A 17,575-nucleotide genomic window follows, 5' to 3' on the forward strand; every position below is an offset into this window, starting at 1 on the left:
CGAAATAGATCCCAACGTCCATGTCCTGGAACGTCCATGTCCAGTGTTGGAAGATAGCGCACCGGTGTGTCTCAAACGTCTCTTGTGTTTCGTCTTGCAGCGCTCCTTTCATCATGTCCATGTCCTGAAATGGATGCCAAGTGGACATCTCTGGGAGCTACATGGATGGACGTCCCTAGTCGTACATCCGCAGGATGTACCGTAACGGCGTTTGAAGAATAGCCCCAATAGGGTCGCTGACGGGATGTTACGTGGATCATTATCACAGGAGAGAGAGAAACATGGCAAGGTGTGTCGCGGTGTGAGTTCGACTTTCGATGAACCAACTGAATGACTCAAATCAAAATCAGTAAGAAACACAGGCGGTATCGTCATAGTGAGTTGATACGTCAAGCATTTCTTCAGTGCAGTGTTATTGGTATCCGCAATCGTATTAGACTGAGCATCGTATTGAGCTCGTATTAGACTGAGCATCGTTTTAGACTGAGACTCGGAGGCAAACAGGACTCTAGAATTTGTGGAAGCTCGCAAGACAAGCAATGTATAAAATCTGTTTTCACCTTTGAAAGACGCCACCCACTGAATAATTTTTTCCCACATAAAAAGGTATGCCTCTGCCTTTCTAAGTGATCATCATGGTTATAAGAGTCTTTATTTTTACTTTTTAAAACTTCGCGCTCATTGTCCGTAACGGAGATACGAGAAACAAACAAATATGAGCACCGGAGAAAGAAAGATGCAGGGGCCGAAGCTGAAACAAAATGGGAGAAATAAACACCTACAGGCCAGAGTAAGAACTTCTCCACTTACGCAGCAGCTCAATAAAACAGTATAGGTAATAATGAGAAAATACAGGGCCATTAGCACGTACGCAAGAAAGTCCCTGCAACGTCCTGGCATAACCGTGTAGCTTCCTTTGAGGACAAACGACGGATATTCGTGGAAAGTCCAAACCATGGCGACTCGAAGATGTGGGGGAAAATGTCTGTCTTCCAGGGAGATCCGGATTTCCGGAAAAGGATATCCCCAGGACCACCATGGGAAGATTTGTTCCGTTTGGGTTCTTGTTGGCGGGGTGTCTGCTGGCGGTTTCCTCGATGTCACACCGTGGCACACAACACTTGCTCACGTCACAAAAATAAACTAACTTCCTGTGCAGTAACCTGCACTTGACACTTCTGACATATCGTTGAGCCATGCCGCTGCTTAAAACAAACTATAAATTGCGGCCGTCACTCTTCCCCGGCTTCCCCTACAGGAAACGCCGCGGCTATCCCCTTCGCGTTTACATGTTTCTGCCTTCCAGACCGACCATGGGACGATTCTCTCAATCTCATCCAACCATCCCTTATAAGAACTCGTTAAACGGGGCTCCCACAAGTCACTCCACGCAGCATCCCTCTTTTCTTGGGCGGGAAAAAGGGTCACCACGCCCCTGTCACAAAAAACGGCTGGCCGGTTTATATAACAATAATAATTTACTTTTGACTTTCGAAATGTCAGACTGCGAACACAATTACCAGGTTTCGGGAGCCAAAACATTCGGGACGAAAAACACGTGGCATCGGGTTACCATAGGCTATCCGGACGACCCGAAAATACCAAGCCTTGTCTCTCCGCAGGCGACAGGGAGTATGGGGTCGAGAACGACCTGGAGGACGCATACTGCACTTGCTTTGAAGAGTCAGGTTTCTCCACTCGGACTGTCCCTCCAACGCGTCTCACGAAACATCTGGGACCAATAAATGTGGGAATTCCGAAAATGTCATGGCCGACTGAACCAGTGCCTGTTGTAACAACTCTCTAACTTAAGTTGCTACAAAAAATTTTCAAACGAAAACTCGCACAACAACATGTAATCCCCCGTTACAATGTTCACCGCTCTTCTACGGTTATCATTGGTGCATGGGCATGTACCAACCAATGTGATGCGTAAGGCTTTGAGGTGTACCTGACCTGCACAGTTATTCGAAAAGGAGTTCTAAAAAAGTGAAACTGGTATATTTCCCATTTAAACTCCTTTCACGTCAGATTTACTGCTCACAAACGGAGTAAAGACGGTCCTTTCCCCTTCATTTGAGTGGAAGGTGTATAGGAGGTGTACGAACCTCCCGGAGAAGTAGGAAACCGTGCATCTTACTCCTTCTTACACCCTCTCTCCTCGACCGCTCCGCCGGCCTGCATTCTCATCCGCGTATATATAGGACACGTACTTCCCATATTTTTAAACGTTTAAACGCATTAAAGCTCAAATGTACATTTCCGTGATGATATAAAATAGGTGAACTCTGGATGTCGTTAGTCGTCAGTCGTCACCAACACAAGGAAATTATTTGTGAACATGTTTTGTTCTTCCGCACTATTGTACCCTTACGCGACCTTTCACGTCGATTTGGAGTTTGGCGAACGCAGGTTCGTGTTTGGTCGTTGACAGAGTTTTCACTGTGGCTGAGACGCTGAAGACCGTATGTGTGAAGCTTAGAGATATCAAGGAATTGATACCTTTCAGAAGGGTCTTTCGAACAGAATGGATTTCGTAGTACGTCCACCCACACGGCCGTGAGATATGTTGTTAAATACTGGACGTTCGAACGCTGGAAAAGACATGCTTTCAACGAAATGGCGCACTGAGGCGTGGTGCTATTAATGTGTCAGAACTTGCAGTGTCGTTTCTGTGGGAACTGTAACTTTTCGGATTCGCATTTCTTTTTGCTGTGTATGGTAGCCGATACTGGACACTTCGATACTAATCGCCAAGCTGGCCTGGATCCTAAGTTGGGCGCGTGAATTATTTCACTCTTTGTACCTGTTTTTTGACTCTCTCTCTCTCTCTCTCTGATAAATGTGTGTTACAGTTCACATTCGTTCCTCTGTGGTGCCCAGGGTGTCGGAGCGAACCGAAAACCGGAACCGAAAACCGAAAAGAACCGCTATTTTGGTGCGAACCGGAACGGAATCGAAACCGTATACGTTTTTTTCGCTCAGGAGGGAAACCGAAAAATATATTTAGCGGTTTTCGGTACAAGAAAAAACTTCGCTGGTTTGAACTACGGATAGGCGAATGAAACAGACGTCGTGTGCTCTGAAGTAATGTCATGGATACTATACGAGGGTTACGGGTACGGTGGAATGTATGTCTGTATACTATGACCCTTAGGCTCCCTTTGTAATGGTTTATCGTTCGCGCACGACTTAGAGGTACATGTGACTCTCTAGCAATGTGCCGTAGTGTTCGTTTTAATATGATCCCCCCAAACTCTCCTCAACTAAACAGCGACCCAAGAGGGCTGCATAACGGCTTCTTTATCGGTAATGTCGCGCAACGCGTCCCTTGTTTGAGAGCAGCTAAGTAGAATACATTTACGTATACGCGAGGGCAAGCCCGCGCGAAGTGGCAACTCTTTTGTGGACAGGACACGAAGAAAATAAAACGGAGCCGTCGAGCGCGTTTGTGAGTGAAGGTGTTCCTCGATTTGCGTCGTACTCGTGCGGTGGTGCTTGCTGGCTAGACAGTAGCAACAGACGGATGGGACGCGATCGCTCCAACCCAGCAAGACAGTACTTTACGTATGACATCACGACAAACAAGTCCGTTTGTAGCATGCGCTTCAAGAAAGGAGAAAGCCCATTTGAACAGACAGTAACCTACAGGAACCAGGAGCTACCAATTTCACAGCTGTCTATTAATATTAAATACCATGTATGCGGAATAAACGGGTTTACATTTCGTAACATTGATTTTTTGTTGGAGGGATTCCCAGCAGAAGCGGAACCGGTTAAAAACCGGTATGAACCGTTATTGTTTTGCTCCGGAGCAGAACCGGTACCGGATCGTTTATGATATAACCGGAACGAAAAACATTTCGGTTCGACACCCTGGTGGTGCCAAACTGACGTGTTGCCCTTCTGTCGTTCGGTGTTTCGTATTTCACTCCTCACTTGGTGTATCATGTGTGCTACAGAACTATATCGAAGGGGTATATGTTTACTCCTTCGAGAAGTGGTTAAAAAAACTCCTGTAGAGGGTAGATGGGTAGAAATCCAGCGAACCGGTAGAGATGTAGGAAGGGAGTTCCCTCAGGAGAGAAGCCGCCGATATTTCGAACAGAGACTGTTCTTCTTCTGGGCACCGTCCTCATCATTGGCATGGTATTTAAAGGGTTAGGTGTGACGTGTTTAAAGGTTCATGCGAATTGTGGGTCAACAGCCCCGGCGGAAGAAAGGGTCCGTACGGGCTTCTACGGCCGGAGTGAATGGCCGCTTTGTTAGAGTGTGGAGGGGATTATGTGAACGTAGTGATCTAGGCTCCAGAACGGTTACAGAAAAATGGGAGGTTCACGGACACGTGGACGAAACAGGCAAGAATTTGCAGGCATAGCGGAAAATAAAGAGGTCAGTGGTTACGTGGGGAAAATTCCAGAACGAGCAAAGTCTTTTTTTTTTCTCTTAATATTAGTAATACAAAATTTGGCATGCAATAAAGGAAGCAGAAAGCAGTGGCCATGCAGAACATAACAGATGATAATGAAGATCGAAGGGAAAAGCATATTTTATTTGTGAAGCGTTTCTAGGGTGCCTTGTGATTTGTTGATACCGGACGGGTGAAGAGCGTTGAACTTGTATATGAGATAAGACTCCCTATCACGTCTGTCACGTGTTGATCTAAACCCGGTTTCTAGAATAAATAGTTTAATGTTGTCAAAATTGTGACCAGGAACGTTAAAGTGTTCGGCGATTGCTTTGGGGAGTTTGTTGGTCGTGTCGGTTCTGTGTCCGATAAGGCGGTTGTTCATTTGTTGGCCGGTTTCACCGATGTATTGCATAGAGCAGTCACCGCATTCAATGCAGTATATGGCATTGGAGTTTGTGCATGTGAATGCGTGGTTAACGGGGTGGGTGTAATTGCTCGCAGTGCTTTTGATGAAGTTAGCGTGTTGAACGTACTTGCATGTTTTGCAGCGCAGGAGGTTGCAGGGTCGTGTCCCCGTGTACGGGGTGCTCGTTTTGCCGATTTTGGCATTGACCAAGGAGTCTGCTAGGTTTTTTGCGCGTCGGTATGTCACCTGTATGGGATGGGTGAATATATTGCTAAGTCGGTCACTGCTTTGGAGGAGGGGCTCGTGCTCCTGTAGAATGGGGTTCGTTATGGTACAAGCCGTTTATTCATCTTCTGGAGTTAATGTTTATTTTTATGTATAACAGTGTGAGGTGTCCCTCATCTGTACCACCGTAATATTTCCACTCCCTGTTTCACACTTCTGTTTCCACTTCCCTTTGTTGCACCCGGCCACCAATAGACCACACGCCGCCTCACGTCACAAGATCACGTCAAGATATCATGTGATTGGGAAAGACTGGGTTGTTGGGAAAATAAGCCCACGTTGGTGTTGCCGTTCCATAACTCCGTGTTTTTTTGCGTTTCGTAAGGTGAGGTCAGGGTACTATCTGCCGGGAACATGAACGCTTCCTTCGTATCTCGTTCACACAGTGGCGTCCATCATCGGTAACAACCATCAAAGCATCACATGTGATCGGCGGCGGCCAACACGCGTGACTTTCTTTTGCCAACGACAAGTCGCGACATCTGGCGTTGTTATGTAGATGGTTTGCAAACAGCCAGGCTGACGGCACTTCCCTCAAACTTCGGCCCCCACCCTCGCACTTGTATAGGTTCTGTGTAACTTTCCCACATACGTTAACACTGTCGCTTACCATCGGGAATGTAATTACGTCACGTGCAAAATTAATATTATGCACATATAATTACGTCATTTCGCCATGCTCAGCATAATACTCGCAAAGATGTGTTTGTTGAGGAAAGTTGTGACTAGCTGTGAACGTTGAATCAAGTACACACAGATAACGAGGGTAGTTAGGAAGCAACAAGCTTCGTCTTGACATCCGGGGCATTATTTTCAGAGCCGATGACTGATCAGATCCTGTGACTTCCCAGGAACATTCGCTGCTACAGAGTCGAACCACAACCTGATGCAGAATATGCTGCTAATGAGGCAAGGAAAGAGACACTCGCTCCTGATCTCTAAAATCCCTATTTGGCGGCAGTAGTTAATCGGATTCCTAAATGCTACAATAACAGGCCAGTGGCGTATCTAGGGAGGACGGCACCCATGGCAAGCTGTGCAGTTGCGCCCCCAATCGCAGCGTATCCCATAATGTTGTTCGCGATTATCATGAAACCTGCTGGCTTCTCGCTGTTGTTTTTGTTATCCCAGAATATACACAAAACTGATAAAACAAAGAAAAACAGTTGTCAGATTGGGCAATTACAACACTATTTTTCAAGTCTTCGCAGCTGCCAAACTGTCGGATGTCATCGAAGTCCGTTTTTTCTTTAGTTTCATGTCACTCTATGCTGAGCAGAGCAAGATCACAGAGCATTCTTTGACCCATGGGAGCTCTCAGATATGAAAGTATCAGTTTTAGTTTACTGAAAGACCTCTCACAGCCGGCGATAGAAACCGTTATCGTTAGCATCATCTGGATCGCGATACGAAGATTGCCCTCATCGCTCTCCGCCCCATACAGAACAATAAATTCAAGGAGGCCCTCAGGGCTCGTTATCATCACGCTGGACCGACCTGACCGCAACATTCTGCAGTCTAACATTTCGTCATAGAGTTGCTCCCCATCAACATTAGAGTCGTAAAAACTACCGAAGCAGCTACACTTCTCCTTCAGACTGTCTGTGTTTGTGCTACAACATAAACTATCGATATCGAGAAGGAATCCGAACATGACGTCAGTACCACGCAAACAGGTGAATCTTTCGCCCATCTCTATGTGAAGGCGATCACTCATGTGCGCTGATGCCGCGAAGAAAGTAGTAGAAATGCAGCATACCATAAAGAACAAACTCGAATAGACAGACGAACACCGGCAGGGCTTGAGCAGCATCTGACTGAAGAATAAAGGATGCGAAATATCACCTCAACTCTCAGGAAACGCCGTCTTGTGCATGGACGCAAAGCCAAAAACGTCAATGTACTACAGATAAAGCATATTTGCTCGGCGTCTATTGCTCGACACCAACGGGCCGCGCGCCGTGCATTGCGTCGTACGGGCTGTCGCCCTCACGGCACGAGGACCTCCTCGTACTCTATGCTTTCTCCGGTGTCTGAGGTCCAAGGCGCGGTTGGTAACTTTGTGTTTCCCCCTGCTTTCTGCTTGCAGAAGTAGCGTGAGCAGAACACGTTGCGGAGGTGAAATCTCCAAAATAAAAAAAGAAGAAAAACAAAGGTGACATAGCTTTCATTCCGAGCCTACGAAGAAAGTAGCATCTGCACTATTTTTTTTTTCTTGCGTTTCTAACCACCTTCGATAGCGCTATCTGCGCCCCCATGAAACGGCGTCCAGGGCAAGTGTCCCCACCTGCCCCACACTAGATACGCCTCTGTAACAGGCGCTTGTACTTTTTGTGTGTTTATCATTGCTATGCAGCTATGCAACTGCGACATCGATGTCTAAACGTCCAAGGTTCTATGAGTAGTGTTAAGCAAGCTGAAGTTGAAGTTAAGTGTGTTATTATTGTAAGGAATGAACTTCACAAGTGTCTGCGACTTACGGCCAAATGCTTTTTCCGCCTGACTATGACTCAGTGTACCGACGCTGCCATTCCTGTTTCCAATAGCGTTATTATCAGGGAGCTTTGCCCCGTCTGATAGTGCTGACCGTGTACTGGCATGGGAAATTGACCCCATGGGCGATAACATACCTGTAGTAAATCTTTATTGCCCTCGTCAGACCGGCGCATTGGACGTTCCTCCAGCCCAGTACAACTTTTTACACCCTTATTCGTGTTTTTAAACTTTCCCATAGCCCGCACTTTTAGTGGTAGTCCTGAGGACCCTTTCGAGGGATGTTCATATGAACACCCTTCCAAAAAGGGTGTTATCTCGGGAATGCACCCTTCCAGTATGGATGTTACTACTGATAATAGATGCCAGAGATTCATGCTGCACCTCAACCACCTGTTGTCCTTTCGACGTGCGCAAAAAAAAGAAAAGAAAAAAAAGGATAAGGACGGGCATGATCATAGGATACCCATTTATGTTGTCCGTGAGAGTTAGTACGAAATTTTCATGGACTGCATATAAGACTGTCAGCGAAGGTGAACTGGGATCCATGACGAAACCCTGATAATTAGGGGGCTCAGAGTCACTGTCCTGTGACACTGACCATGAACAGAAACCATCGGACGGCGTTTCTGGCCTGGTAGTATTTGATTTACTTTGATCCCAGCATATGCACTGTTGACAGCACTATAGAGTCAGGGACGAACCCAGGCGAGCGTAGCACGTATTCGAATTAATTTGCTCAACGAAAATAAGGAAATAAATAACACAAAGAACACCATGCAGTACACTTTTCTTTGCCCTGCTATCGCAACAACAGAGCGGTCACATATCGCTGCTCTCAAGAGCAGCTGCCACAAACTGAAAATGTTTGCGGTCGTAGGCCGCGCAGTTCACATGCAGGACCTGTTGCATGGCATCTTGCGTAGCAAAGGTCACCATTGTCTTTGAGTGCTCATTTGTTGTGATGCCTGGAGGAGTTTCTAGCAGTTGATCTCTTCTTTCTCCGTGAAAAGCATTCACGCAGAGTTTGAACTTCGCAATCATTTCTTTAATAGGGTTGAGGAATAGTACGGAGGCAAATATGCGCGACGTGAGTCTGTTGGAGATGGGCTTCATGCGCACGCTTTGTGAGATGGAGCATTATCGAATATGAAATCTGCGTTTGCTTTAGGTTCATGACAGCGCAAGAGGCATCTTCGAGAAATTCAGGTGAGCCACCTGACGCGCTCTACGAATCTCCATAGCAATAGGTCGCTGGCCGACATACAAGCGATGAACTTCACCCCTTTTGCGGTTGTTTTGTTTTCCATAGCAGATGCTCCTCGCTAGGACTTGTCGAAGCTTCGTGAACACCATACACTAAAGTTCGTTTCGTCTATATAGTCGCGAAGCAACTGAGGTCCGTCCGCCTGTAAGCATTGTGCATGTGTGTTTTTTTTTTTTTTCGATTCTTTCACATCGGTCCTGAGGCAGAAAACTATGGAATAAAAATTATGATAAGGCTTCCTCACAGAACGGGATGGAAATGCGCTGACGAAAGTTTTTCGCGCTTAAGAAGAAAAAAAAAACATTTTTAATATGTTATAGGAGAGGGTTTGTTCTTGAAATGGTGTGACTCTTTTTTACAGGCGAGTTCAGGTATGCGAAAATGATCACAAATGACAGTGAAGCTGTTACGAACCAGCTACTGTGACTAATCGGTAGGACTAACTGAATAGTAGGAGGCGAAATTTCGTTCAACGGGTGAAAATGGTACCATACAGACAGGATGTGAATGCGAAGATGAATCTTTTTCCTCGCGTAAGAGAAAATACATCTGTAGATTTTCAAAATGGAAAAAGGGAGGGTCCGTTTTCGCAGGAGAGGGTCACAAATGCATTCCTTTTTCACTTCCAACGACCTCGACTAACGAATGAGCTCCAGCGGAGTATGGTGACAATTTTTTTTATCGTTTAAGATAAAATGCACATGTATATTTTCAATATGTTATAGGACAGTATCTGTTCTAGAAATGGCACAATGTCTTTCATTTCCTATATGACCTCAGCTAGGTGAAAATACTATTTGAAAAGTGGATTTTTTTACGAATGATCGATAATCTCAAAGGCTTACTTAAACAACGAATACAGATCAACTTGATATTTGTACATAAACGTAATCTCCATAAACTACGAGGGGTGTTCAAGTCAAACCGGGACTTTCTGTCTCCTGAGTGTACAAATGGCTCGCGCTACTTCTTTTTCGTCATTTTCACACACGACAGGCCTCCGCGTTCACCACGTGGTGGTCCAAAGTTTGTGCAAAACAGAAGACACGTGCTGGACAAGATGGCCGACAACGAGGTGAGCGCGCACATCGAACAGCGAATTGTCATGAAGTTTCTCGTGAATGAAGGCGTAAAGTCATCTGAAACTCACAGAATACTTGAAGCTCAGTATGGCCACGATACACTTAGCCGCAGTAAAGCGTTTGAGTGGTGCAAACGGTTCCGAGACGGTCGTACATCAGTGCAGGACGGTCCCGGTCGGGGCGGCTCAGAGCCCAGTGTCAAAGTCCCTGAGAACACCCAACTTGTGGAGCGCCTGATCCTCAAGCACCGACGGATAACATGTCTCGAACTGGCTCGAAAGACGGACCTTTCTGTGGGAACGTTGAACACTATAATTCATGAACACCTCCAGTTTCGGAATGTCAGTGCCCGTTGGGTCCCCAGGCAGCTCACCGTGTTTGACCGGCAGGAAGACTGGAAATCTCCCATGAGCTAAGGTACCGTTTCGACAGTGAAGGACAGCCGTTCCTTGATCGGATCATTACGTGCGATGAAACGTGGGTGCACCATTTCACTCCTGAGTCTAAACGCGCATTAAAACGGTGGAAACATCCCGGCTCGCCAGCTCCCAAGAAGTTCTGAAGCACCCCGTCTGCGGGTAAGGTCATGACCAAGGTTTTCTGGGACAAGGCTGGCGTTGTTCGTGTTGATTTTCTGCCCAGTAGTACCACCATCAATAGTGCATATTACTGCCAGGTTCTCAGGGATGTGCATAAGGTGCTGAAGCAAAAGCGGCCGGGCCTCATTGTTATGTATGTAACTGTTATTGAACGTTATGCTCGTTAGGGGGCCCTACTTGTTATGTCAACCGCTAGGGTGACTGTTATAAAAGGCCGGACCGCCACGTGATTCCCTTTTCGGCTCCAAGCTAGCAAGCGGCTAGCTCTGTGTACCATGTAGTGCCTGTGGCACACCAGGAATAAAGACGCAACAACATGGCGACGAGGTGAACTACGAACTACCCAGTTACGCTACGAAGTATGGCGCAAGGCAACGGAACCAGCGGCGGGAAGCAAGCAACTGCAACCGGTCCGGGTTCTGCTTGGCCTTCATACTTGGAAAGGTTAGAATTTTACTTCACCGCCAACGATATCACTTCAAGCGACAAGAAGCGAGTTGTGCTGTGCACGGTGTGCGGTGCTGCGACGTATGCATTTATCCGTTCCCTCTGTTCCCCATCTCTGCCTTCGGAAACGGATTATCAAGACATTGTCTCTAAGTTAGCAACACACTTCAACCCAAAACCTTCGGTTATCGTCCAGCGCTTGACGACATGCTTAGAGACAGACTTGTCTGTGGACTTCGTGACGAGTCTCTCCAGCGACGACTGTTAGCTGAGTCCGACTTGACCTTCACCTTGGCTCAGGACAAGGCGATAGTAGCAGAATATGCTCTTCGTGAGACCGAGAAGATTCGGGGGCGGTGCCCACCGATGTTTACAGTCTTCAGAAGGATGGCGTCGCAGGAGGTGCTAAGCCTAACAGAGCGAAGCCGAAACATGACAGTGCAGGACAGCCAACCAGTGCATCAACGAAATGCTTCCGCTGCGGAGGAGTTCACGTACCGGACGACTGTCCGTTTCGATACGCAGTATGCCATTACTGCAAACAACGGGGTCACATCGTGAAAGTCTGCCAGAAGAAAGCTACGGCGAGACGTTCGCCGACGACGCAAAAATCTTCAAGCGGGAGACCAGACGGCCACCGTCGTGGTCGAGGAGCCGACGTTTACGGCGTTTTCCAAATAACAGCTGAAGAACCAGCGGTCCGCGTGTCGGCAGAAGTCAATGGACAGCCTCTTGAAATGGAGGTGGACTCGGGAGCAGTGTGCTCGTGGTCTGTTACAATACGAAAGTGACGTCCATAAACGTATTTATGAAACTTCTTAATCCCGAATCCAATTGCCAAGGCTTCACGGTCGATCTGCGCATAATTTCGTTCGGCGGTGTCATTGTCCGAGGCCCATACGCTACGGGTAGCTCCCTACCATCAGCTTCGACGTGACTTAATACCACTCCAAGGCCATACGGAGACGCATCACAGGCCATGACTAAAGGCTTCTGGACATCATAGTGCACAAGGATGTCCGATGACTGTAACAACTGCTTGGCTTGTTGGAAGGCTGTCGCGTCTCGCCCTGTCCATTTCCACTTGCTCTGCGCGTCAAGCAATCGATACAGTGGCTCCAAGGTACGTGTTGCTCCTCGCAAAAACCTGTTGTAAAAGTTGAGTGCTCCGAGGAAGGCCTGTAGTTCCTTCTTGCATTTTGGTGGAGGTGCATCATGGATAGCCTTAACTTTGTCATCAGTTGGCTGGATTCCGCCGGCGCTGATCTTGTGCCACCCCCAAAAAAACGACTTCCTTCACACCAAACAGGCACTTGTCCTTGTTTAAGCGGACACCATCCTCAAGGATCCTCCGCAGTACAGCTTCAAGCCGGGTGTTGTGTTCTTCCTCATTCTTGCCGCCTACCAGTATGTCGTCAAGGTAAACGTGCACTCCATCGAGGACTTGCAACAGTTCCTCCATATAACGCTGGAATATAGCAACAGCTACTGCCACTCCGAAGGGTAGACGTGTGACACGGAACAGTCCACGATGCGTAGTAATGGTTAACAGATCGGCAGTCTCCTTATCCACTGTCAGCTGCTGGTGACAGTGGATACCTCATCACCAAAGGAGTCCTCCTCCTATAGGACAATGCACGCCCGCATACCGCGCATCTCACGAGACGCACCTTACAGGAACTTGGCTGGAAGTTGCTGCGACATCCCCCTTACAGTCCAGACCTCGCCTCCAGCAATTTCCATCTCTTCGGGCCACTGAAGGCGTTCCTTGGGGGCCGCCATTTCAGCTGCGACGACGAGGTCAAGAATGCGGTTCGATCATGGCTGCTACGCGCCGGTAATGATTTCTACGCTGTTGGCATCCAAGCCCTCGTGAAACGCTGGGACAAGTGCATTAGTGCAGCTGGAGACTACGTTGAAAAATCAAACTTAATTTCTCGCCTCCATGTTCATTTTACTTTTGCAAAAAATGAAAAGTCCTGGTTTGACTTGAACACCCCTCGTAGTTTATCAGCATGAATTACCTTAGAACGCTAACTTGCGGAAAATTCTTCGTAAACTGGGCTAAAAATGAGCTTCGTTCTTGGGCTGTCAGCATGTCACTAGATTTGTTCTCGTTCCATATGCACTTCGGGAATCAGATCCACCCTTCCTTTCCAACACCAGTCAAAGAAAGTGCAGAAATGACGCTTGTATGTCGCAGATGGACACGCGGAACCGACAACACTTTTTCATGTTTGCGCCGAGTTCGAGGCACCCTCAAAATGTTCCAAAAACTAAATCATGCAAAAAAAGTTTATACCCTGCATACACACCCATAAGGGAATGCGCACAATTTTTTAGCGAAATCTAAGGGGGTCGAGCTACACCTCTGCCTGGTTTCGGCTGGAATGGCACAACTAGTTCCGACTAGTTCGAACTAGTTCCGAGTTCCGTGCCTGCAAGGTGATTTGCGCCCTTCTGTCTCTTCGCGTCTCTGTGTCGTCTGCTCACTCCATGGCTGCTGTTTGCAAAACCTCGCGTCCAAGTGTTCTTGTGTTCCGGAATACACAAATCGTTCACCTTCGCAATGAAATGCATATTGCACTATCTCGTCTGATGTAACGTCTACAGAAAACATGTATCCTCTAGTTGCTTCCGTTCTCAATAGATGCGAGTTCTCCCAGTCTTGGGGCGCCTCTGGAGCCTGCTTGCTCGCTTTGTGTAGCAATGTTCGAAATCCGATTGCTGAAATAATACACAATATACAGCAGAACTATTACGTAGCTGAAGCGTCCAAGTTGCAAGCTGTTAGAGAAACATACGGTTTCTACAGTTTTGCCATTCATTTTTCAGTTCCTTTAAGATGGCTCTAAATCATGGTCTCGTTTGAATTCTTCTACGCCATAATTCCCGTCTTTCTGTACGGCATAAGTGCGCCTTCACCAAGGAGTATTCATACGCGCACATTTAAAAGAATTATGCAAGCGCCACCTGGGCAGCGCCAGCGAAGGCTTTGTGACAAGTGTGTGCTACGACAATTTGCAAAGATACTACGTAGTATCCCACACACTTCCGGAGTGCTGTATGTGAAGGCACATTATATTATTTCAACTTTTCTCCTGTTTAATTCATCAAGCAGTATATTAGGAGTAACCAGTGCGCTATGTTGTCAAACGAACTTTACTAAAACGCCCTGAGAAAGCAGCCATCGGCCAGGCAAGATCTCCTCGTGAGACTTCGACAGACCAGCGTGGGGGGGGGGGGGGGAGCCTTGAGCTGTGTTTGGCCACTGAAAACTCCCCTAGTATCTGCTACCACTACAGCGCTTCGGCCGCGCCTGTCTACGTGACAGATTAGCGCTCCCCAAGGACTGCGCAACGGAACAAAAGAAAGAACTTAACGAAAACGATGCCAAACCAACACTTTTTTCCAGCACAGGAAGGAGGAAATTTCACTGCTCCTTCATGGCGTCGAGGTCCATCCATTCTTAAAGCAAAGCTTCACCACATAGCACGCTGAAGGCCAACCATTGTACAGAGTGATACCTGTATCACTTTTGATTTGTGGAAAACCCGGGCCGTACGCATTTTTGTGACAATTAACATTCGTGCATAAGTGTCACAACAAGGCGTACGCCTCCCGTTTTCAACAAGTCAAGGGAGAGAACGATCTCACTAGAGGTGATGGTTGGCTAGGAGCGTACTATGTGGCGAAGTTCAGTGCACTATAAACTGTAACCCCAATCCTTGCTTCACAAGTCACGCACAACAGGGCAATTCTTTCAGACCCTCTTATGTGTTGTGTAGGGTATCGGTTATGTCGTTATGTAATACCTTGTATGTAGCTTGAACCTGAAATATTACGGCTAACTATAGCTGACAAACAACTCGGAAGGAGTTGCTAGATAATTTGCTAGTATGTAATGACATTAAAATTCTTGCTTATCTTGTGAGTAATCACAGAAGAGAACGGAACATGAAATATTTGTCAACATCTTAGCGTTGTGGGAAAGTTTCGAGAACATACTGAATGTCCAGCCTCGTTAGCCACTAGAAATCACTGAAGTCTAGCAGCCAAGCATAGTTCACTCAAACTGAACGATTCATCCCTGCGGTGTACAATTTACAAGGTGTATGGGGCATCCCCTAGGGGCTCGAGAGCTGGAGGAACCTTAAATGTGCCGGTGTGACAAGGACAATAAAGATTTACTACATGTATGCTATCGCTCATGGGATCAACTTCCGGTGCCAACACACGGTCAGCACTATCAGGCGGAGCAAAGTTCCCTGATAATAACGCATTTGAGGCACAAGAATAGTAGCTTCGGTACACCACTGAGTCATAGCCAGACGGAAAAAGGAATTGGCCGTAAGTCGCAGACACTTATGAAGTTCCTTCCTGGCAATCGTAACACATTTAACTTCGCTGTATACGCGGAATCAGCGCACGGGTAGCCCTCTGCCGAGCATGCGTGGGTTAAATAACGGCGCGGGGAAGTACAATATATTATAGTTGTTGGAAACTGGAACACCTGTCATGGAACTCAGAGGGCCCCGACCTCTAGTCTTGCTATTTACGAGCAGTCTCCTCCGGGTTGGAGCGCGCCTGGAGTCCGCTAGCTCGTTTTGCGCACCAATCTTTGAAATTCTATTGCTGAGAAAAATACTCAATATACAGCAGAACTATTACGTGTCTGAAGCGTCCAAGTTACAAGCTTTCAGAAAAATCATACAGTTTCTATAGGTTTGCCATTCAGTTTACAGTTCCTTTAACCTTGTCTTTTCGAGCGTTCAGACCTGTTTCGTCTCTACGTCGATATATTGTGCAGATGATGTCAGAACACGTTAGGCAGACTAGGAATATGTTAGATCGCTGCAAAAGTAAAAGCAGCTGGTGATCTCGAAATGAACAGAGTGGAAACCGAACACAGGCTGGTGTTCAATAAAAATCAAATTATTTACCTTAGGCTACTTCTTGCCTGTCCGCTCGCGAGATATCTTTCGAGATGTTTTAAGACCAGCGTCAATCTTCCTAGGTTTCCTGCCTGATCCTGGTGATCACAGTGCACCTGCGCACTAACTCGCTGTGTGAGACCAACTGCGGCTTCTGTGTGCTGCCAGCTGCCGCTTCAACTGTGCCAGGTGTGAAGCGGTACGACTGCACTGCCAATATGTGTTTAAGATGTTGGCAGCTCGCGTGTGCATCGCTGGAACACAAATGGCTGGCTGACTGAGAGGCGGTGCCCGTGTACCGTAAGAAACAGATACTCGTTCTGAATCATTCAGGCTTTTTCGTAGCCGTTTCGCCTCCTGAAGGATGGGAAACGAGACATTCTCTCTCATGACATGCGGATTAGTGCTCCGCAAGTGCCACAATTAGCGCTCCACTAACTAAGGATCGCGACTACCGACAATACTGAGTGGTTCTGAAAAAACCTGGCGTGGCGACGTTGCTGTGTAAACTGTATGACACAGCCGACGCGATGTCGCGACGTGGCGAGCCGTCGCGAAAGTTGCCCTTGTTGAACGTGTATACGTGCTCTGGCTATTTACACACAACTGGCAATTTATCATGATGCGCAATTGCAAAATGTAAAGGTCGCAAACACAAACGTAAGTTTTATCATTTTATTTACCGCACCAAGACACGTACACACCTTCCTTTTTTTCTTTTTTGATGCGGGTGACAATCATGCTAGCTGTCGCTTTATTGCCCACAGGGCTGTTCAGACTTGCCGTCCGGAGCCCCCCTAGGGAAGGCGCACCGGGCGGCTCGCCCCTCCCCCTTCGGAACAGCTCTGCTGTGTGGCAACTAGACGAGTTCAGAAAATCTCAGAGTGCTTAGCGTCGCTTTGAACTGTGGGAGTTTACTAATACGGATGAAATGGGTGGCCTCCAAACTGTTCCGATTTCGCCCCTACCGGTCCATTGTCCACGACGCGTCAAGGTCAGCGAAAGCGAAATGTGAAGGATTATTCTTCGTTCCCCCGCTCAACAAGCGCACAGGATGGAATGCATGCGCAAAGAGCACTAGCTTTGGTCAAGCCGGGGCCTGATGGCATTCAATTGGGTACGCAAGACTGTACGACACAGCCGCGAGCTGGCACTTGACCTATACTCGTGCTGGGGCAAACTTTGCTCCCACAAAATAGTTTGCCTCAAATAAACAGATTGCTGTTCCCTCTCCCCCCCCCCCCCCCCTATACATGAAGTGCTTCTTCTATATTTCTTCGCTGCTGGACACTTGACAATTAACTTTTTGTTTAATATATGACACAATCAGAGTACAGAGCTATTGATGCTCCGTCGGTGCTGTGCATTGGATTTACTGATATGCATTCAAGAGATTGCTGTGTAAGAACAGTTGATTGGTTCCAAAACTGAAACACAAGCCTGAGAGCGCAAATTCTATGACTGGAGGACGACGCTGCCGAGCTCTTTTAAAGACATTGGTCGAAAAATGCCTACATCCTTGTCATTTAACACGCTCCAAGTTTCTTTCCTATTAAGTACTGTACTCAACACGACAGCGTCTCCGTTTAAAAGAACAACAGTCATGAGCGGCCCCATTCTGCTGAAAATGTTCCTCTTGAGCTCATTGGAA

The 17,575-nt window shown here is 47.2% G+C and overlaps 1 protein-coding gene across 1 annotated transcript in view; it reads right to left on the reverse strand.

Annotated features, from left to right (window-relative positions):
• The window catches only part of LOC135378474 (cytochrome P450 3A13-like), a 115,291-nt gene that overhangs the window by 96,974 nt on the left and 742 nt on the right, over positions 1-17,575 (reverse strand). The gene's annotated exons all lie outside the window — the stretch shown is intronic.

This window comes from Ornithodoros turicata, chromosome 1, assembly GCF_037126465.1.
Source record: "Ornithodoros turicata isolate Travis chromosome 1, ASM3712646v1, whole genome shotgun sequence".
In the NCBI taxonomy this organism is placed as follows: Eukaryota; Metazoa; Arthropoda; class Arachnida; order Ixodida; family Argasidae; genus Ornithodoros; species Ornithodoros turicata.